This window comes from Musa acuminata, chromosome BXJ3-1 (assembly GCF_036884655.1).
Source record: "Musa acuminata AAA Group cultivar baxijiao chromosome BXJ3-1, Cavendish_Baxijiao_AAA, whole genome shotgun sequence".
NCBI lineage: Eukaryota > Viridiplantae > Streptophyta > Magnoliopsida > Zingiberales > Musaceae > Musa > Musa acuminata.
Window position 1 is genome coordinate 37,706,488 of NC_088349.1, and position 23,651 is coordinate 37,730,138.

At 35.5% G+C, this 23,651-nt stretch overlaps 1 long non-coding RNA gene across 2 annotated transcripts; it reads right to left on the reverse strand.

Moving 5' to 3' along the window:
• Positions 1 to 1,205: 1,205 nt before the first annotated feature.
• Positions 1,206 to 11,229, reverse strand: LOC135628874 (uncharacterized). 2 transcript variants are annotated; one of them, XR_010493051.1, is made up of 5 exons: positions 11,125 to 11,229; positions 4,632 to 4,707; positions 1,655 to 3,686; positions 1,423 to 1,583; positions 1,206 to 1,339 (listed from the first exon to the last, which is right to left on the reverse strand). It is a non-coding gene; the product is annotated as an uncharacterized LOC135628874 (long non-coding RNA). The 2 variants fall into 2 exon arrangements; XR_010493050.1 differs by having other exon boundaries at positions 1,655 to 4,707.
• Positions 11,230 to 23,651: the final 12,422 nt, after the last annotated feature.

Below are 23,651 nucleotides of genomic sequence, written 5' to 3' on the forward strand. Positions count from 1 at the left end.
TGAATTAACCAGATTGTTACAGTCGATGGCATTAAACAATTATTTAATAGCTTCAACAGTAACATTATTCGGAATACTGCATAGTCGATCACTTTGAACAATTATCCGATATTCCAACATAGTATACATGCTTGCCACGATTTGTAACCCATTGTTGTTATTATTTTTAAGCATGACTTAACCTTTTAGTATGCAGAATTTGCATAATGGGTAAGAGATAGTAAAGGACCAAATAATACTATCTAAACAAAAATGAAAATAGATGCTTTTGGTGCTTTGGAGTTCAATCCTCCAACTAGTGAACATGCTGAGAAAATATTTGACTTGTTTCAACAGACATGATTATTTTCTTACAAGTCATACCGGCTTCTAATTGAGTAGTTCTGTTTCATCCATCCGCATATTTTTTTATTAGCTTCTCTGAAAGCTTAGATAGTAGGTCATCAATCCCTCCATATTTGTTCTGTGCCTCACGCACGTATCATGCTACTCTATATGATTGCATAGTGTTTTAAAGGTTTTGGTTGACATAGCCATGTAGAACAAGCATTTTCTTGCAAAGTCCTACCACTTACCACTATCTACGACAAAAATACAAGAATTTTAGATGGATATCTGCAACATGTTCCAATTTCCTATTATAAGCTTCGTTCAACCTAAGCACATGAATATACTGAAGTAACTCGGAGGAAAAGAAAAACTATAGAACATGGCGGTCAGCTTGCAAAGATTAAGTTACTTTTGCCTAATCTGATGTTCTTTCGGTGATTGTGACAACTATAGAGAAAGCAAATCAGGAAAAGGTGAACGAGGAAAGAATCAGCATATACGAACACAAGTTCTAAAAGATTTACCTTCTCATCATTGGTGAAATGGTAACTCTCATCAATAGACTGTCAACAAAACCCATATCAGCCAATAAGAATTTAGAGGCATCTGGACATTCTAAAGTATGAATTTTTGAAAGAGAGAATGCTTACTGAAATGTTCTTCAGGAGCTCAAAAGTGACATCTTGTGCTCGATATGCTTTTGGATGCCACTTTCCTTCAGACCAATCAACATGTATTACGGACCAATTGGCAATTCCAATAGGATCCACCATCTACAGGATGTCGAAATGTCCTGTCTGGTTATTGATACTATTAAATTCCCAGATAAGCTATTACTCAGGAAAGCCAAAATGCAAAATGATCTAATGTACTTACATTCAATAGAGTTGGAAGATAGTGTTCATCAGCATTGCAGTTGCGACTATCAAAACCTGGTTAAGGTCAAGAAGATAGTGTTCATCAGCATAGCAGTTGCGATAGTGTTCATCAGCATAGCAGTTCCAAGAACCTACATTGTGAAGTAAATTAGATCCACAAACAGTGGAGGTAATAAGAGACTCATTACAGCAAACAAGAAAACCAAAAACTTACCTTGCGGAGTTTCTGGGGATCCCTAACAACAAGTCTGAGAAAGTCTTCAACTGTAAAGAGTCCATATTTATTCAACCTCTTGTGGAATGAACCATCCTTACCAATCTTTTCCAATCTCCAGACTTCATCTTTCAATTCAGGTGGATAGTGTTTCTTGTCCACTATAAACATCAAAAAGAAAACTTAAGTAAATGGAGAAAAAGAAACCAAAGATAGTGCAAAGCTAACCTACATTCCCCTCTGTGGTCCTTTCAGTGAAAGCTTCTGTTTTCGCTTCACGGACTCGAATACCATCACAAAAACCTGAAGCAATCTTCAGTCCAAGCCTAAATTTCCTACTCCGTATCCAACTAGAATTGTCTGGAAATGTGAGCTCTCCAAGGGTTCCTATACCTTCTTTCCATGAGACGTATAAGTCTCCAATCAAAAGAGGCCTTTTTCCTTCGCGTTCTTTCACTACATGACTGTCAAACTCTTCTTCTGTCCAATCATCATTGTCTTCATTGCTAAAATCACCCTCAAGGACTACAACTTCTAGTTTTGCATATGAATTGGAGAACAAGAAGATTGAAGCAAAACAACAAGCAATAATGCTAGTCTTTATTCATAAAGCACCTAATCCAGGAATCGAAACAAGCATAAATAGTCAAAGATGCATATTAGGCATAGGATAACTCATATGTCCAAGTGGAAGAGCTGAGTTGCAGGACCAATTCTGAAATTTGATGATTCCAAGAATACCCTTAAAACTATTAAATCTGGAAAATTACCAAATCTACCCCTCAGAGAAATGATGCTGCGACAATGAACTTCTCATAGGCTAGAAGATGAATTGGTGAACTTCTTATAGGCTAGATGATGAATCAGTTCTTTACTATCGGAAGATAAAAATGAAGCTAATATTTCTTCAAACAATAAGCAACAAACTGAAGGAAATAATCTTTCTTAGATGTGCACATCAATTACTGGGAAACATCACAACTAACAAGCAAAGACTAACAAGATGGACTGAAATTGAATGGCTTGAATATGATAAAGCAAGTCTTAAAGTTAGGTTTGTGCAGAGTTCTATTAATTCTTGTTTGAGTTAATTAGATTAATTGGCCTATTCTCAATTTACAAGGCAATATTATCACAACTTTAGAACATCTTCACAAAGCTAGATATCATTAGACATGAGCTTATTTAGTTGTATTCCACTTATGAAATTTTTGTAATTGATTGGGTACTTTCTGATTATGATCTTTATCCGATTTGGTCAACTACCTTTATTACCTACTTTTATCCCTAAGGACTCCTATCTTTTATAGGAACAGTATGTGGTTAGACTTAAAACAGAAAGATGTGCAGCAAAGATCATTCTTACAGAATGCATTTTCATCAAACAAATTTGGTAACCCAGTCATAACTTACTCTTTGTTCTCCTCATGTTTCACTTCTTTCGTCATACTCCATTATTTCTGCTGTAACAGAAAAGTTTGTTCCTGTTTTCTTATAACTTATTACCTTGCAGACTTTTGCTTCATATTGCTGTTTGTGATGTAATGCACTCTTCATTTACTATAGTCTCCCCAAAGCAATCTGATACTGACAGTGGCACACAAAACAAAATCTAAAAGTCCAAGATTAAAAAGACAGCTTACTTGGTCACAAAGGGATGAAGAAACAGTGCCGCTTGTATAATCATAAAGATTGTATGAAAATCATAATCATAGTGTGTTTGCATGACTTTTTGCAGCTTTTTTTGCTAAACCAAGCAAATGTTAATAATTTTGTTTTCCTTTTAATATAAGATACATAAAATTCTCGGTAGGAAAATAACATCATGCCTATATATGTCTATAGTAGCTTCTGAAAAATAGACTACAATCTGTTAAGCAGAATGACCATAAATTAAAATTCTAGCAATCAGACTCTAGGACAACAATTTAAAAATCATAATATACAGCTGTTATCTGTCTCAACCATCCTTCATTTCATTAAATTTAAACACTTGTTGTGCAGCCTGTAACAAGTTCACAAGAAACTTGACATGCTTTCAGATATTTTACCGGAAAGATTGTATCAGAAAGCATGGCAACATAACTATTTGGTTATAACATCTTAGTCACTTATAATTCCATGCAGAGGAAAAAAAATCCAAAATAAGTTCATTCTCAAAGAATCCATCTGATTCATGATGTATGATGTCATAATATGTCTTACCTTCCACCAATTTTTGGAGGACTTAGCTTTGCTAAGGCTCGTTCAACTTCTTCACTGACCTAATGAAGCACCATACAGCATCAGATTGTCAAGAAGAAACATCAGATATTACTAATAAATAGGGTCCATTCAGAATATAGAACTTCGAGACCAAAAAATTGAAAGTTCATAGAAGGTGAGTTATCAATGTCATAGAAAAAGATCGAGAATAATTTTTAGGGGCCATGTTTCAACATCCAACAGAATGAGAAAACAACACAATTACGGAATAAAGAAATGAAGTTTTACAAATCACAACATATATCCAAAGCAATCAGACAAAAAGAAAGAGATACTTTACACTAACTTAAGAATAAAAGGATTCAAACAATCTTAAGCATTAATTATCTGACCAAACTATAGATAGATTTACAAATTAGCCGAATGCAATTTTTAGAGACTGAAAACCACTCATAGAGAAGACTTAGCATCCCAATGAATAGGAAAGGACTCAGGTTGTCTGGTTGTCAGTCACCAACAAGAGGCAATCGCTTTTGCAGATCTCTTTCTCTCTATAGAATCTCAAGATGAGAGAAATATCTGCTACATGAGCAATTTAACTATAGTATATTACACATGTAATTTAGAGGTGTCACTCAAATTCTTCCAAACAAACATCATTTACATAGAAAGTCAACACGACATGACTTAACTTTAAATACTAATCAAGATTAAAAAAATAGAGCTTATCTTCTTATATTATTTGATTGAATAAGTTCCTTGTGTACACAAACAAACTAGTTAAAAAATGTATTATCTCAAATAATGGTGTCAAAGATGTATTTATACAATAATCAGATGTCGCACTGGAAAATCAAAGTGAGAAATGATAACATGGGCATGTTGTGGATTCTTCAAGTGCAAATTCTTTAATGAAATTAAGTAACTTAAATTGGCAGATCATAGAATGCTGGAAAATGATTTTAAGAAAACTCTGGTGTGGAATAAGTTTTAAGCTCTCTTACAACTCTTCGAAGAATGGGCTCCAATGATGAGCAAATTTTCTGCAGACTGTCCATTTTCAAAGCTTCAACAATCACACTGCAAAGAGTACAAAATACTGAATGGTGACACAAAACAACTAGATAAATTAAGAACTTCTTTCCAAAGATGTTGCTAGATTGGCAAAAATACAAGTGCCAAGCAAGGATTTGAAGAAAGAAGATACTTTTGCTTCAAATAAATCCTAGAGTAGAATACCATCTCGCATGAAATATATAGTTATTACTTATTAGCACTTTAAAAGATTACCAATGAAAGAAAATATTGCGACCATCTTTCCACTCTCCTGATTCTCAACATCCTTCACGCTTTTAATTTCTTAACTCTTAAGCATGTGTTTGTATTGAAACCCAAGAATAATTGTTCACATTAACATCATTGTTAAGTAACCCAAGGATTGTTGTCTCGTATGACCACCGGTATCGGTCCCTAGCCAGACCGATATGTACTAGTTGGTATGTGTATCGACATATTGTACGCTAGTATGTACAGAAGACTCAAAGAGGAAAAAGGAGATAAGAAAGGCACAGATGGCAGTGGAGAAAGAGGAGGAAGACAAAGTAGGTAGGAAGAAGAGGAGGTGATGGAGGAAGAGGAAGAAGATAAAAGGATAAGAGAAGGAGAAAGGAGGAAGAGAAAGGAAGAAGATGAGATGGTGGAGGAAGAGGAAGGGAAACAAGAAAGACGTGGAGAAAGTGGTGAAGGAAGCAGTGATTTAAAAAGGCGCTCGGGCGCTCACCTAGGCGCTCGGGCGAGGCGAGGCGAGGCCCGAGAGCCTCACTTCACTTCCAGGCGGCGCGCTTCAAAGAGGTGCTACTTGGGCGCTCGCCCGAGCCAAGCACCCAGCGCCCAGCGCTTGGGTTAAACCAGGCGACCGAACCAGGATTTTAGGTCTGGTTCGGTCTTGGTGCTTTAGTTGGTTCAATCAAACCAACTAAAACCGATATCAGTTGTCGCTGCCCAACCCTAACCCTGCTCGTTGCCGCTCCCGCTCCCGCTCCCGCTCCCGCTGCTCGCCGCTGTCGCTGCTCGCTACCGCTACCGCTGTCGCCGCTCCTACTGCTCGCCGCTCCTACTCCCACTCCCGCTCCCGCTGCTCACCGCTGCTCGTTGCCGCTGTCGCTGTTGCCGCTTCCTCTTTTCTCAGTCAGCACCCCCTTACACTCCTCTTCCATCTTCTCTTTCTGTATACTGTTAACAGTATACTGTATACTGTTAATAATAGAGTAATAATAGTATTTATATTTATTAGATTAATAATATATTATTTTGATTTTAATACTATTAATTTTTATTTATTTGAAATTATTGTTAGGTTTCAAGATAAATGGCAAGTATACAGAGCAACTCAATAGAGTCTCCAATAGCATCAAAAAAAGATCCTGCATGGAGTTATAATTATCTGAAGGATCCGAAAGATCCTAATGCAGTGACTTGCATATTCTGCGATAAGACTACTGGAGGTGGTATTTTTCGTGCAAAACAACACCTAGTAGGAAATTTTAAGAATACAGTAGCTTGCAAAAAGTGTCCACCTGAGGTAAAAGAAGAGTTGCTGAGTTATATGAATGAAAAGAAGACACAAAAGAATGAATCTTATGAGAATTTACCAGAAGACAATGTTGAACATCTCAGGGACGAAGAAGAAGATTATTTTATGAGTATTAACTCAAGTGAAAAAAAAGTATACGACAAAAGAGAAAAAGAAGTTCTGAGTACTAAAAATGGTAAAAAAGGACCGATGGATCTATATATGTTTCAAGGATCCCAAAAACAACAAGGCCAAGTAGGAGGCTCAAAATTTAAACAAACAAATATAAGTGATGCTTGTGATAAAAAATAAGAAGAAGAACAATTCAGCACATTGCTCGCTTCTTCTATCAGGCTGGTCTTCCCCTTATTACAACTCGTTTAGACAGTTTTAAGGATATGATTGAAGCTATTGGAAGATATAGTGCAGGATTAAAACCTCCAAGTTAATATTATGAGATGCGAGTTCCATTGTTGCAAAAAGAGTTGAATTATACAAATGACTTACTAAAGGGTCATAAAGAATCATGGGCAACACATTGTTGCTCTATTATGTCAGATATTTGGATTGACAGGAGGCGCAAGAGTATAATTAATTTTATGGTTAATTGTTCTTCAGGGACTATGTTTGTAAAGTCAATAGATGCTTCATCTTTTGTAAAATCTTGAGATAAGATATATGATTTACTTGACAACTTCGTGAAAGAAATTAGAGAACAAAATATCGTTCAAATAATAATCGACAATGAAAGCAACTATGTATTAGCTGGTAATATTAATCTTTTAAAATTTTTAATTATTTTATCTTCAATTAAATGTGTTAAACTCTTAAGTCTAATCATTTTTATTATCATTTGTCTCAAGTAAATTGCTTGAAACAAAAAGACCACTTATATTGGACTTCATGTGCAGCACATTGTATTAATTTAATGTTGGAGGATATTGGAAAGATCTTAGACATCAAGAAAACCCTAGAAAGGGCAATTTTTGTTGTTGGATTTTTTTGGGCTTTGAATATGATGAGAGAATTTATAGGGAATAAAGAATTAGTGAGATATGGTGTCACCCGATTTGCTACTTCATTCTTGACATTACAGAGCGTGCATCGTCAAAAACATAATCCGAGAAACATGTTTACCTCTGAGAAATGGGTGACAAGCAAATGGGCAAAAGAAGCAAAAGGCAAGAGGGCTACTGATATCATCTTAATGCCATCCTTTTGGAATCATGTAGTTTATACATTAAAGGTAATGAGCCCTTTTGTTCAAGTCATTCGGTTGGTGGATAATGAAAATAAGCCTGTAATGGGATATATTTATGAGGCTATGGATAGAGCAAAGGAGACGATTAAAAGGTTTTTTAATGAAAATAAAGAAAAATATGAGAAATTTTTTACAATAATTGATGAAAGATGGAATTATCAATTTCATCGTCCCTTACATGCAGCAGGATATTATTTGAACCCTGAATTCTTTTATAAAATTAAATCTGTTGGGTTTGATGCATAAGTTTTGGATCGGTTATATCAGTGCGTTGCAAGATTAGTTTCCAGCCTTGAGGTTCAAGATAAGATTATTCATGAATTATCTTTATATAAAAATACCGAAGGTCTTTTTGGAATTCCAATGGTCGTTCGATCCAGGACAACTACGTCTCCAAGTATTAATAATTTGATATAATTAATTTCATATATATTATGTTACTATGTTATTGCTAATAATAACATAAATTTTGTAGCTGAATGGTGGAGTCTATTTGGAAACTTCACTCCGAACTTACAGCAATTTGCTATCAAAGTACTTAGTTTGACATGTAGTGCTTCGGGTTGTGAGCGAAACTAGAGTGTCTTTGAGCATGTAAGGATCACTAAATATTTTTATTTTAATTAATTAATTTATTTAGATAGATATATTAATATATTTTTAAATTATATGACATGACAGATTCACTCGAAGAGAAGAAATCGGTTGGAACATCAACGATTGCACAATCTTTTTTACATAAAGTATAATTAAGCTTTGAAGGCTCATCATGATTTGTAAAATAGAATCGATTCAATCTCATCGTAAGATATTGATGATTCAAATGAGTGGTTGGTAGGAGAAATGGGTGCTAACTTGCAAGATGCCGAAGACGAGCTTGTATTTGAAGATGATAGATTGACATAAGGAGATGTGGCAAGAGCTTCAGGTGCTGGAGAATTACAAACATATATAAGACATATGACAAAGAGAAAAATGAGTGCAAAAGCATCAAGCTCGGCTCCTGCTATTATTGAAGACATAGAGAATTAAACATATTTTGATGAAGAGGAAGAAGTCGAAGGATAAGAGGAAAAAGACGAATTTAATGAAGATTATTTGTATGAAAATGACGATAATATTGATTATGATGAATGACTTTGATGTAAAATTTTATTATTTTGAATGTTAAAACTTTTTGTTAATGTGACATTGTGATTTTGTATCTTAGATTTTCTTAATTTAATAGCATATTTTTATTTAAAATTTTAAATAATTATATTTATTAATTATATTATATATTTTTATATTTTAGCCCTCGCTTCGCTCGGACGAGCGCCTAGCGCCTCGGGCGTTTTTGGACCTTGGCGCCTAGCGCTTTTTAAATCACTGGAAGGAAGATGAAAGCAAAGAGGAGGAAGCATACCCAGAATTAGTGGCACATGGTGCGCACTATGAGCAGCATATGCGCGACGACAACTGATAGCAGGCAGCTCGTGGGCAAAGAGGGCTCGCATTCTAAACCATTTAATAAATAGTTTTTTTTTTTAATAAGTTAGATCTAAACACCCAAAACAAGGGGGGTCCGCGTATCTATTCAGAGACTGCTAAACATCGCCCATCTCATACCGGTCTAAACAAAACAACATCCCATAAATTAACCCACAAGAAATCTTATAGTCCATTCTGCTAGTTTTTGACATTCTACATCTTTCTTTGATATCAATTGAACTAAAGTCATGCATATCATGAGTACAAACCAAAACTCTTTCTACTGATGGGGTATACACCCAGTCTCATGGAAAATGAGGGCTAATTAGATATAATTTCAGAAATGGTAATTTATCATAAGATCTTACTACTGCTATATGAATATGTAGATTCCAAATATCCAAGAACAGAACCACGTAGCATGCTTGCATTGTTAAACTCCTAACTTTACAGGAATATCAGTTTTAGATTTACCTCATGATGTTTTCATGTAACCAAAAATCCTTTCCCCTTAACAAAATAAAGTTCCACAGGATATTAATGTTAAATGTGCTACTTGTCCTATGCAGAAATTTGGTCAAAATGGTTTAGCGCTATCAAGACAAACATTTCGACACAATTAAATCAATATTTGAACTACATTATACCAACAAAAACACTATAATCCAACTATTTAGGGTCAATTATGTGAATTATTTCCCATCATTGACGTCTGAGTATAATCATCAAACAATAAGGTAAAAGCTTAATTGGCTCAGAAACATTCAATCATATCTTCGTCATGTGGCAAATCCCAAATATTAAATGTGCAAATATAATAAATTCAAATAATTATAATACAATCCACATAATTGAGGTGAGAGGAAAGAAACATGCAAAAAAAGCAAAAAAGATAAAGATAAAAATGATCTTTAAGCTCCGACTTAGGGGCATTAAAGTCACCTGGAAATAGTCTTTGCTTGAAGTGTGAGCAATTGTACCTAAAGGCAAAATGAATCTAGTGAATTAAGAGAGGCGAAAACTATTGGCATCCCTATAGTTACGAAAGTGAAACATCTAAGTCAATTTACCCATACACCATTAATTTTACCGATATAAACATAAAAATAAAGAGCAAAAATGTACTCTTAATGTTCCAGTTGGTCATGGCAAACAACGTCAGTGGTGGCAAACGGCAACGCCGCGGGTGACTATTGTGGATGAGGAGAACGACGATGAAAGATAAGGGTCGCTATGCATCTACATCGACGTCGACGCAGTTGCCGAGCGGGGAAAGGGTCACCGATGCAGATGTAAGGTGACGCTACTCGGCATATGCATCGATGGCCCTTTTGCTCGGCAACTACGTCGCGCCGACGTAGATGCAAAGTGGCATCACTCAGCATCTGCATCGACGACCCTTGCAGATGCAAAGTGATGTCGCTAGGCAACTACATCAATGTCGACGTAAATGTAAAGCAACGTCACTCGGCAACTGCATCGACGTCGACACAAATACAGAGCGACATCACTCGGCAACTACGTCGGTCGCTCTGCATTTGCATCGACGCCTACGCAGATGCAGAGAGACACCGCTTTGCATCTACATCAACGCTGATGCAATTGCCAAGTGAAGAAAGAGCCACCAATGCAGATGCTGAGCAGCCCTTTAGCCACTCGACAATGCCAACGACGCCGACGCCGATGCCGATGCAGAGGCACTCTTACCTCTCACTGCTACTCTCCTCATCCACAATAGCCACTCGCAACTCCAAACAATGCCACCATCCGCCACCACCGACGTCATCCACCATCGTCAACTAGAATGCTAAAATTACCTTTTTGTCTTTTGTTTTTGTATTTCCGTCGATAAAACAAACAACGTTATGGTAAATAGACCTAAATGTTTATTTTCGTAATTATAGGGATGCCAATGAAACTTTTTAAAGCATAAGGACCGAGATGCTAAAGGTAGTTAAATACAAGGGGTATTCTTTAATTAGTTCTTTGATTTCTTAAAGCATATAAACACAACACATTTATATAAAAGGTATATGATTACAACTTGGGCATGAAGATGCACAATATTTCTCAAAAGATTATTTATGCTGAACCATTTTTGTTATCCAATTTGCGATTATCAAGGTCCACAAACAAACATCTAAAAATAATATATTGAGAATCACGATAATCAAAAGCGACAAATGAGACAAACCTTCATGTTATGAGGCAAGCAAATTAATAGCTCACATGTAGTCCCTTAGGCACCCCTTCCTTCTTCTTAAACGTCACCTTCTCCTTGGCCTTCTTGAAGTCTGCAAGAGTTAGCTGAGCGTAAGATGATATAGCTACAAATTACTTTGATATGTAACTGAGGGCACTTTGGGAATGCAAGATAAAGCAAATGGGTATTAAACTCTCAATCCAATGCAGGTCAAATTCAACTAGCCAATCCAACCACTAAAGACGTGTAGTCCAACTCAAACTAGTCAAGTGAGAGTGTCTCTTCAAAGAAGACTAGTTAATGTTCCATTTGTTGGGTATGTCCCTACCATATCAGATTTGTCAAACTTAATATGCACCAAGCCAAGGAAAATATTCAAGTATTTGATGATCTTGTTTGAAAAACCTTTGATTAAAACAAACGTTTGAAAACCATCATAATCCATATCAACAATATTAGTTTTGAATTATTCGTATTTTTTCTTATCAACTATATGATCCAACATGTGCCCAAGAGCAAGAATTTTACTTATAAGCCAAACCATATTCTTTTACGTTGAACTGATCTTATTTAGTTTATATTTTACTTTTTAAGTTGAATTTTTCTTTAATTCATTATGTAGGGCCTTGAATGATTCTCTCCCAAATTGTCTCACTTCTCAGGACTATGAAAGAGAATGGGGAAAAGAAAAACAAAAAACAGAGAATCAGAAATTAAGACGAGATCATGACATTTCCAAGAGCCAAGGCATCACCACATCACTTCTTTATACCAGAGATAAGCTGTAATAAGAAATGGGAACAAAATAGATAAGTAGTATCTTTCCTTTCCATTTTTTATTTTCGGAGGAAGAAGAGGATCTCTATTCTAGCAGCATGACAAACTGTTTCAGCGGTCAACCACTGTTAAGACACATTGGTGGAGGTTTAGAGCCTATGACAAACCTTAATTAGCCTGAGTAAGGACCTATATGGATCATATGGTTTAATACCAAATGGTGTTGTTTTTGTATTATCTTTTACTGATAATGTGTGAAAAAGGTTGGAATATTGCCCGATAAACTGGTGAGATACCAATGCAACAAGGTGTCAAGACCAGAAGTCGACCGAGCTTCTAAACCTGGTTGTAGACCTTTAGACTTGAAAACATGAAGCATAGACTTGAGTGTTCAGAGATCACCAAAAATGTCACTTGAACAAATTTCCAATATGCTTTTGTAAGTAAATCTCCCTCAACATGTAAATAACTTTATTACATCCAGCCCAAAGAATGATCGTTTCCGGTTCTTTATTCTACTTCTTATAACAAGTTTTATCCAAAGCAATGATACACTAATAAAGATTGATGCAAAATTTAGCTTCCTAAAATGGTCATGATCCTCTTGGCCCAAGAAAGAGAAGTAATAAGAACTTGAATCATCAAGGAACCCCCATTCGGGTAAATTAGTGGCTTTATAAAATACAAACCAGAAACTATAATTGGGGTCAAAAGAAGTCATCTGGACAATACAGCTTTATAATATGAATCTGAAAAGCAATCTAATGGAGAACGTAGACTAAATACAGCTTACATGAACCATCACATTTAAATTATAAAGAAATGAGTTACCTTTATAGAATAGGAGAGGTAATATGAAAAGTTCTCCTGTCTTTTAGTGGTTATCTTTTTAAGTGATCAATTTCTGAACATTTAATAGGAACATAGGAAAAATTCATAAAATCCCTAGGGTATGGACAACTGGCATTCAAAAGTCAATATCCATTTAAAAAAGCATGTATACATCCCAAACAAAAGGTATATAAGACCACAATAACAATTGCTGATAATATTAGTGTAATAACAAAAGCTTTATCTAACAATGACCTTCTATATAAAAGAATACAATTTTACATGTAAATATGTGACACACCTTCATCCTACGCTCTCTTAAAGCAAGGAAGCCAGATTCAGTACAGATTGTCTTGATATCAGCTCCAGAGAACTCGTCCTTTGTCATGACAAATTCTTCCAGGTTGACATTATTGGCTAGCGTCATTCTAGAGGTATGTATCTAAAGAAATTAACATGAAAATAAGAATTTAGCAAGAACCCGCAAAGTGTACAAAAACATGCACCGGTGTTCTATAAGTATCCTATATTTGTTCATGAAACATAACAAACCTGAAAAATACGATGTTTAATGTCTGGCAGCGGGAATTCAATCTTCCCATCAATACGACCAGGCCGAAGCAAGGCTGGATCAAGGCTTTCAATTCTGTTGGTTGCAAGACCTTAACATCCCCCCTTGAGTCCAAACCATCTAACTGGTTCAGCAATTCCAACATGGTTCTCTGTATTTCATGCTCACCACCAGAATGAGCATCATATCTAAAATTGGTCAGATAGAATAGTCTGATAATTTTATTTCTCATCGACAGACCTTTTGGTGCCAACTGCTTCTATCTCATCAATAAAGACTATCGAAGGAGAAGGTTCATCTGCCACTCTAAACAGTTCTCTAACAAGTTTTGGGCCATCACCCAAATATTTCTGAATCAACTCACTTCCAAAAACATGCAAGAAAGTTGCTTAAGTTGAGTTAGCCACAGCCTGAAATTAAGCATTCATAAATAGTACAAAAATTAGGACTTTGCAATAACCAATGCAGATACCACAGCATTCAGATCACCATGCAACACAAATTGGATGGCAAAAACCTTTTAGGTCGCAAACCCACAAGAGAAAGATAATTCCAATTCTAAAATGAAACTCAGTTAAGCTTTTTTTTTTTAATTGGCCACCACCATCTAGATTGTAAATTTGTAATAATAGAAGGTCAATTTTTTTAAAAAAAAGACATCCATTGGTAAAGAAGAAGTGCACAGGCAATAAAAACATCCTTTCTCATTTCTCTTCTCTATTTACTCATAATAAATGCTGGTAGATATACTAATGTGTGGGGCAAAGTTGTAAAGTCCATGTTATGGAAATTCACATGCTACACTCACCTTGGCAAGTAAAGTTTTCCCAGTTCCAGGCTCCCCATATGGTATAACTCCCTTGGGAAGCCTAATTCCAATATCTTCATACAGCTCAGAATGAGTAAGAGGAATTTCAACAGCTTCTTTAATTTATTGAATTTGTGCATCTAAGCCACCAATATCAGCATAAGATTCCAAAGGAGCTTTTTCAACTTTCATGACAGAAACCATAGGATCAAGTTCATCCTGAAGAAGCCCAACAACAGACAAGATCTGCAAAATACATTTTAATCTAATCACCCATTTATCCACTTAATAACAACATATCCTGATATAATATTTCAGAATTTAACAATTATGTGAACAAAAGCCACCAAGTAAGAAGCATATCATTATGTATCATGTCATGTGAAGATGCATAAAAGGTAAGGATTAGAAACATCTAAAGCACAGGCTAAAATAAAAAGGACAAAGACCAATAATTATTTTACACTTCAGTTGAATAAGATACAGGTACATAATAATTCTGCAAAATCTTCTGGATTGGAAAAATCCAGAGTTAGATGTAGCTTGACCGGTTTCTTCACCCACACCTATAAACAAGTCAAGTTGTATATTGATTCAACCAATAAAAATATTCCAGCCCATTCAGTGTAGGTTACACTGCAGAGGAGACAAAATAAGTGTCAACCAACTGTAAGAAAGCTTTTCAAGAAAACTATATTTCAATCTCTGCAGCTGTCTCTTCAATAAGGATTGGACCGAACACTTGTTTCTACTCCTAGGAGAAGTCCAAAACAAGAGGTAGACAAGCTAAATTAGACATTTCTCATTTATTTTCAAGAAATGTTTTGAGTCACTTCGAAAATATTCAAATAAGAGAAGAAGGAAAAAACAACAGAAAACAAAAGGAAGAGGTGGAGGTGGAGGTGGAGGTGGAGATGGAGGCAAGACATACAGGAGTGGGTGACCCAAAAATCTTCTCACATTTAGAATTTCTACGATTGTTGAAAGCAAGTACACAACCCATCTATTAAGAAGCTAATGAGGCCACCATTTGAATAATATCTAATTATTCAAACATATAGATAAAAAATGAACCCAAACTGTCACTTTATCAAAGACTTTGACTAACTCATAGAATTAAATAACCACTGAAAATAAATGAAACAATCTTAAAGGATTAGAATTCAAATCAAACAGAGTAGATAATATAATTTGTAAAAACAAAATCAATGCTCTAGCTATCCAACATAGGTTTCCTAGATTGAGTGACTCAACACACAAACATTTAGATACATTCAAAAGAAACAAAGTTCCTAAGAAGAAAAGAACATGATGATTCTTAAGCAGGCATATGCAACAGAACTTGGATCTCCTACAGTCCAGCCCATGAATCTAATATATTACCATGTATCCTAGCAAAATGGGGCTCAATTTACCTTCTAGACTTCAATTCTTTCGTTATATTCTTAACTTTTGGACATTTAAGATACCCCCGGCCATAGAAATTATGTTGGCAAACGTATGATGCCCACAAAGGCTTCATAATGCAAGAAATTCTCTCCCATAAAAATTGACCACAAATCACTCGAACCCCAGATCTTCAGCTAACCAAGTTCGTCGAGCCTAAATACCAGTGATCTATGCAAATGCACATAATATTGCAAGTTATTTTCCATAGAAAACTAGCAAATTAGGTATATCAATAAAACCACATCAAATTTGCACCCTAAACACTAAAAATCTTCACCAATCCGAGATCATGCGACCAAACCATAATCATTAAACCAGCAAAACTGACCTTATTGGGCATAAGAATGGCAAAGTCCAGTTCTAGTTGATCCTTGTCGACAAAAGACGGGATCCTAACGTAGTACTCGAACTTTTTGTCCTTTTTGTCGCTATCGTGCTTCCTATCGTCGAGGCACCACTAGTTTCCCATGCCTCCGGGGGTTCCCTGGCCCATGGATCCTAGGGTTTCGAGGAGTACCACCATGAGAGCTCGAGATCGAGAGTAAGGCTTGGGGATTTGGCTTTGGAAAAGAGGCGGAAAAAGAGAAGCCGATCTCAGTTTTCATTTGCCTTCAAAGTGACACAAAATTACAAATACACCCCTCTAAATATAGTTATTATCCTTCTAATTTTAAGGTACCCTCCAATCACCATCTATTTAATTCTTAAGATTCTAACTTACATCAACATTCTATATTATATGACAAGAATGCTTAAAAAATTAAATTTTATTTTAAATATATTTAAGTTACATTTAACTCTTAAAATTATAATTTACATCAATCTTATCTGATTGGAATACTTTAAAAATTAGTTTTATTTTAAATATATTTAAGTAATATTATATATGGGATTAGGCATGACTGCAATAGAAGAATAAACTAAAAAAATTATATAAAATATTCAAAAAACAAACAAGTCAATGTGAATGATATAAAAATAGACCAGACATAAAAAGAATTCATCAATCCTAATAATTGAGGCATTACGACTTATTAGAAATACCGTGGAAGAGATAACACATTATTCCAATTATTAGGGATGCCTTATGAAAAATTTGTATTAAAATAATAAAACACATATGTTATATTAAAATTTAATTATTTTCATTCAAATATAATATAGCCAATTATTTAGAGCAAGACTTAAATTCTTAACTTTAATAATCAGGATGTTTTTTTTTCTCTATTTAATGATTCACCACATTACTCCATTACGGTAAATAAAACTCATTTGACACTTACTATGTGGAATAATATGATTGCAATCAAAGCTAGATTTTAGAAGGGATTCCATCCAAAATATATAAAATTAATAAATAAATACACAGTTAATCTTATAAGAAACAAGCAAGCAAGTATTCAGAGCATAAATACAATTAGTGTTTCTCATCATGATGAGATGGGCAAAATAGCATTAAATTTTCATACTCCTTTCTGCTTCTGTTAATCACATCACATCTTTAAGAAACAGAATCAGTCAATCTAATCTCTTTATAACATTAGCTTAGCAATCTTTTGACGAAATTAAGATACTTGTTTTTCAGCCATTAACAATGGACACAGAAGCAGAAAAAAGAATTCTGTAACAATGGACAATGTCAAAATGGCCTATCGAATTACGTAAAACAAATAAAAGAAATAGTTTGTATCGATACTTACCAGCAAAGCAGCAGCAGCATCAATGGAGTGATTCAAACATAAAGACCATTCTTGGCTTGTTTGAAATATACAGCTCAAGGATCATCATCCTTGCAATTTCATAAATTTTGGTCCTTTGTTGCATAACATTAATCAAGTTTTAGTCACTTCGCCATGAATGGTTATTTAAGAGATATCAGGTGATTTTGTTTATGGGGGGCAAAACACAAATAGAGGATGCAGTATTTAGAAAAGAAAAAAAAGGAAGTCTCAAATAAAAGTAAACCTTGCATTTCTTCGGCAATTATCTTTGTGAAAATTAAGTGTTGGTTGCTGAGACAATGGATCTTTTGTTCTACATACTAAGAAAGAAATGGTTCCAGACATGTTCACGTACCTCATCAAGTCTTGGGTGAGGATGCTTAGGAAGCACATCTAACACCTCTTTGTCCACAATGCACTTGCCATGAATTTCTTTATAAAGGTCTATGCATAATCTCACCAAATCTTTCTTTCTGAACGCAAGCTTGATAAGGCAACATCACTCCTCGAAGCCACTTCTAGAAAACCAGAGCTTTGTTCACAATGTACATGCCAAGAAAATTAATGCATTATTGTGGTGCTTATCAGCTTGTGAAATATCTCTCGATAGTACCTATACACTGAGGCTAGCAATTCATACCAATATCTGATTTTTCTATTACAACTAGCATCATGAACCGGTTGACTTCTATTTCCTTGTGATGACCTCAAAGAATTCACAACAACCTTAAGGAATGTTTTCTGATGAAGTAATGTACTTCCTAATCTGACAAGTAAGAACAATTATGTCATCATAATTCATTGAGGTTTCAAGTATTTTTTCCCCTGTAGTTCTAATGGTGAAGCAAACTTCCGTACATAGAAAACCTGGCTGTCAACAAATCATGCATACATCAGAATCATCTGAGAGAAAATGCAGCATAAAAACCTCCAGTTGTCTTCTTCTGTTTTTATCATCCTTCCTGAACAAGATAACATTGGGATACTATTCCTTTTACCTGTGTTGGATGCTGTCCTTGATCATCCCAGCTTTTATAAAAAAGAATATTGGCTGTTGAAGCTACCATCTAGCAACTCCACTTTTGAAATGTTTTAAAACAATTATATCTGTGTAACCTTCAACTGTAGTTATATCTGCAAATCATGCTTTCCACTCGTTAAGTCTTCCTTATACAATTCTGGACACCACAAAATTATCCATAATTAAGATCATACCTTCAGGAGTTTCTCCTCGTGGCTGAAGAAAATTCACGTGCTTCTTCTGTAATCAAAAACTTCTCCTCCTAACCTTTTTATAGCTGGCTCAAAGGAAAGTCTGGTTGATGTTGATGACTCAAACAAAGCTACCATAAGATACCCCTCCAGCATTTTGCTTCTCAATGAATCTTCTCAATCTTTTCCATCTCAATTGCCATTTCAATTATTCCATTCAAAATATCTGGAACAAACTGTTGAGATTCACTGACATCATCAAGCTAGAACTTGTTGCCACATGAAGCTGAAAACTTCTAAGAATCAAATAAATAGCACTTGCTGCCACTCATGGGTAAATCTAAAAATGGCCTCCTTCAGGGTGTCTTGTCAAAGATGATGGTTTGCATAGTAGATTGGTGGAGACAGGATGTGCTCTGAGAAAGAGCAAGTTCTCAACACTGCTAGTTGAATAAGAAAAGATAGATGCTTGATGGCATCTCGTTGAGCGATCGCTTGAAGTCAGCAAATCCTTCTGCATTACAAGACCTAATGGAGTGAACAAAGCCATTGCAGATTAAGAGGCAACTAAAACAACGCAATATCATTTCTTCAGACAAATTTGAGGAGTATAAGAAAAATTAAGTGACAAAAAGAATGTATGATACAAAAACTATATCATAATAGAAATCAGAAGTTAATTAAAGGGGAAGAACAGAACAAACATAGATTAACTACAAGCACAGAACTAATGTGAGAACTAATTAACATGAAACCAACATCCTAAACAGTGTTAATTTGCCATTCATTTTGATAGTTAGAGGAGAAAGAAAAAGAATTGGTGGTAACATGAACAACAATATATATAAATGAGATACGAGAAATTCATCATTTTAGTTATGCAAATCATTTGTTTGTACAAGGAACTTTTTCTACTGTAAGTATTAGAAGGATTTGTGGTGAGTCATGCTTGGGCCATGACAGCACGGCCAGGGGAGTGTTGCATGTTAGGGACAGTTGAAGTTGAGGCCATCATCTTTCCCTTTTTTTTCCACTCTTTCTTATAACTCCAATAATCTCAATTAATCACAAGTAAAACAGTAATAGTAGATTGGCCAAGTTTGATTCATGAGAGTCAATCTGAACTGAAATATTACCTTTTTTCAAGTTTTTGTTAATGAAATTAGATTTGGAAGGTCAATGGTTTAATTGATAACTTTTTGCTAATTTTTTATATTATGTCATATTCCAATGTGATCCTCTGATCCCTCTCAAACACTCTTTGAACAAAAAATCCCAAAATATAATTCCCTTTTTGTAGATGTAAGTTTTTTATTTCTTAATTTTATTTAAAAAGTTTAAATTATGTTTCTATTTATTTGGGAAATTGCATGCAGATTTTTGCAATGTTGATGGTTTTTTTGTATGAGCCCTTCTAAATTTGAAATACAAATACTTAACACATATATGTTATTGTAGTTAATCTCATTAACTAAATTTAATTACTACTACCAATTCTAGATGCCAAAAATTAGCAACCATGAAAAGCCTAAATTGAAAATGATACTAGTCAAACTACAGGAAATGCAAACATGATGTTACGACAAAAGTTATAGTTCAAAGTAAAAGCCAGCATAAACATTCAAAATAGTGATCTTTGGTAATTGAATATGAAAAAGACATACCAGCATTTAGACACGGTATTCAGAACCGAAAAGAAATAAACCATATGATCAGAGTGAAATAGGATAAATAAGCTCTTTAATGTCTCTATAAACTTGATATTTTGAACTAATGTTTAAGAAATAGTTTAGTGCATCTCAATTGCAACACATAAGCTTCATTGTTACTCAAGATATGCAAACAAATCTCTTCATATTATAAATAGAAGATCCAAGACCTCAAAAGGTTGGCCTCAGTTACCTCTACCATGTAAAGATCTTTGGAGACCATGTTGAGCCAATTTTCTCTGCTCCAGACATCACTCTTCATTAGCAACCAACGCTCAGCAAAATTATACTTGTTCTGATAAGGGAGAGATTGAAAACCTATCATTGGCAAACACCAACGACAGTAGAACAGTTTGTTTATTTATATCCCTGGGACATTTTTCAAGTTTATCACATAAACCCAGTTACACTCCTCTGAAATTCTTATAGTATAGAACGGAAATGAGATAGTACACTTAATTATAACTTGGTTTCATAGAATGCATAGCCTCAGTTTTGCCTTAGCTTAAAGAAACTCATCAATTTATCTGCCATAAGCAATATGAATGAAGAAATTATAGTGCGAGTCTGCTTTATGCATCTTATTAGTGCACTTATAAGGATATTATGTATGAATGAGTTCTTCATCCACCCTTCTAGTCTTAAAGTTCCTAAATATTATGTCGATCTATATTTAAATGAATTTTGCAACTGTTGAATACCACCAAAATTAGAAACTGAGAGTCTTGATGATGAGATGCATCAGTCAATGGTCAGTCCAAACCACTGGAAAAATGATCCTTAATAAAGAGCATTTTTAGATTTCACTGATTCATATTGCTACAGATAATTCAAATAAGCTTTCCATTTTCCCATGGTCTCATTTTTCACATCAATATTATAGGACTTCACCACCATTAATCCTTTTCATTAAACTATAAGTCAATGTTCAGCACTCGAATGATAATACTTAATTAATTGGCAAGTTCAGCCAGAGAAATAAAGCATATGTTTGGTTTCCTTATCCATTAGCATGGACAATATTATATCGAGAAATAATTTGGCAATGTTCATTGAGTTAATGTTGTTAAGGCTGACTACGAGACATGATGTCCAATAGAAAAAATGGGGACACGGTGGATGTATTAGTATAATGGAACAATCATGAATTAGGTGCCAAAATTGAATAATCATGAATAAAAGCCTAAACTGAAAATGATACTTGTTAAACTACAGTAAATGCCAAGATAATGTAAGACAATGTAGGTTATAGTTCAGAGTAAAGGCAAGCATAAACATTTAAAAACAGCTAACTTGGTAGATGAATATGCCTGCCAAAGACATACCTGCACTCGAGGCAAAAGTGATTGTGATAGGACTGCAGACAGCATACTTAAAACCCCAAAAATAAACAATTAAAACATATGATCAAAGCAAAGTAGGATAATTCATCTCTTATAAATGTACTTATAAGGAGATGAACAATTGAGAGTTCCTCTATGACCCATTGAAACACAAGATGGCACTGATTGAGAAAGGATAAAATATGAAAGCAGTTCTTAACTCGCTAGTGTTAGATCATTGGCTAAAAGCCTAAAATTGGATACTGCTGTCAAGTCGGAAAGACAAAATGCATAAGAAAATCTTATTATTTCTTGAGCTAATCTAAATGTAAAGAAGTACTGAGAGGTAAACAAGTATGAAACAATGGTGTATGCAAGTCATCTATTTGGCACTCTGGTTGCTGAATAGATGTTACCAGTAAAATTTTGCACGATTTTTGTTTAAAAAGAAGCTGATTTTATTGCTCGTGGAATCAGAGGACAGATTTTGACTGTGTATCCAACTTCGCAATAAAAAGAAAAAAAATACCCATTTTCCTTGTAGCTGAAGAAGTTATCGCAGATGTTGCTGGTCTACTCTTGTTGCATCAGGTGCAGCAACTCAGCGAAGGAGGCCTCATCGTTCCCGTAGAAGGTATCGGGCATACTCAGGAGCTCGTGAATCCTCATGGCAGTGGGGTCGGAGGCATCGTCGACGATCGCCGCCGCGAGAGGAGGAGGAGGAGGAAGAGGATCTTGAAGCCCTAGGATGTGATGGGAGCTCGAGCACTCCGGTTCCTCCGGTAACTTAGTTCCGCTATTTCTCAGGGCCAGGATCTCTGGTTCCAGCAGGGACCTCACGATGGTCCAAAGCGCCCCCTGGTCGTCCCACGCCTGGTCGACGGCAACCTCCTCCGGGGGCTTGATTTTCGGCGTTTTATTGATGCCGGGACCGGCGCCGTCGCCGTACTTAGGGAGGCGGCGGATAATGCGGACCACCTCTTTCCGGTCCTGAGGCCAGGTGAGGAGGTCGGGGACGGCGCCGGGAGGTGCATCATGTGGAGCGAAGGAGATGGCGGCGACGTCGGTGGCGGTGAGGGTGGAGAGCTCATAGGCCTTCTTGAGGAAGCAGGCCCTCCTCTTCTTGAACGCGGTGCGCCGTGCCCTAGGGTCGGCGATGAACTTCACCGGCCGCTTCATCTTCGCCCGAAGAGAGACAGAGAGAGAGGAGGGCACGGCGGAGGATTGACCAAGGACGGCGAAGCCAAACACGAAGAGAGGGAGAGAGATCGAAGGAGGAAGAGAAGAGAGAGCGAGAGCGGGAGTGGGATGGGGGTGGAGACTGAGGATATATGTATATATAGGCCGCGTTAAGTTCAACTGGAATCGGATCTTCTAGTGAAGCGGGTCCGAAGCATGTGCGATGCGACATCCACTCGAAACGGATCCGAAACATGTGCGATTCACGTGCTGAGTAGTCGTACGGGAGAGAAAAAAGGTTGCGGTGTGCTTATTCATTACAAACACAATAAAATGCTGTCTTCAGTATTTAGCCAAAAAATGATCTCTATAATGATTTAATAATTAGCATAAAATGTTTTCAGAATTCTCACCAATAATATATATATTTATATATATATATGTATATAATTTTTAAAGCAAAGGAGAAGAAGATAATCTCTCTCTCTCTAAACATCACGGGCAACTAATTTTGATATCAATTATCCTGTGAAAGAGCTGAGCAAGCCATGAAGTTGTTCTTCCTCCTCACAATAGATAGGCTTTTATTATTTGAAATATTATTATATCATTTCTATGTATAATTTAGAAATTATATCAGATTTTAATGAGATTTAGAACATTACATTTGATTTATACATCATAACATTACAAGTATGTTGTACATATTAACATCCATTAGATAATAATTGTCATTCAATATGTTCACAATATACCATATAGCATGTGTTTGAGATCAGATCTTAGAAGTTCAGAACTTTAAGTTGTTCTCTATTGTTTAAGTTTTTTTAATGACATTTTTTATGAAACTGCTAACCAAATTATTCATTTCTTTTTGTGCTTCTGTTTTCTTTCAAAATAAAGAATAAGAGATTTTCCATAAAGACTTCACAAAGAAAG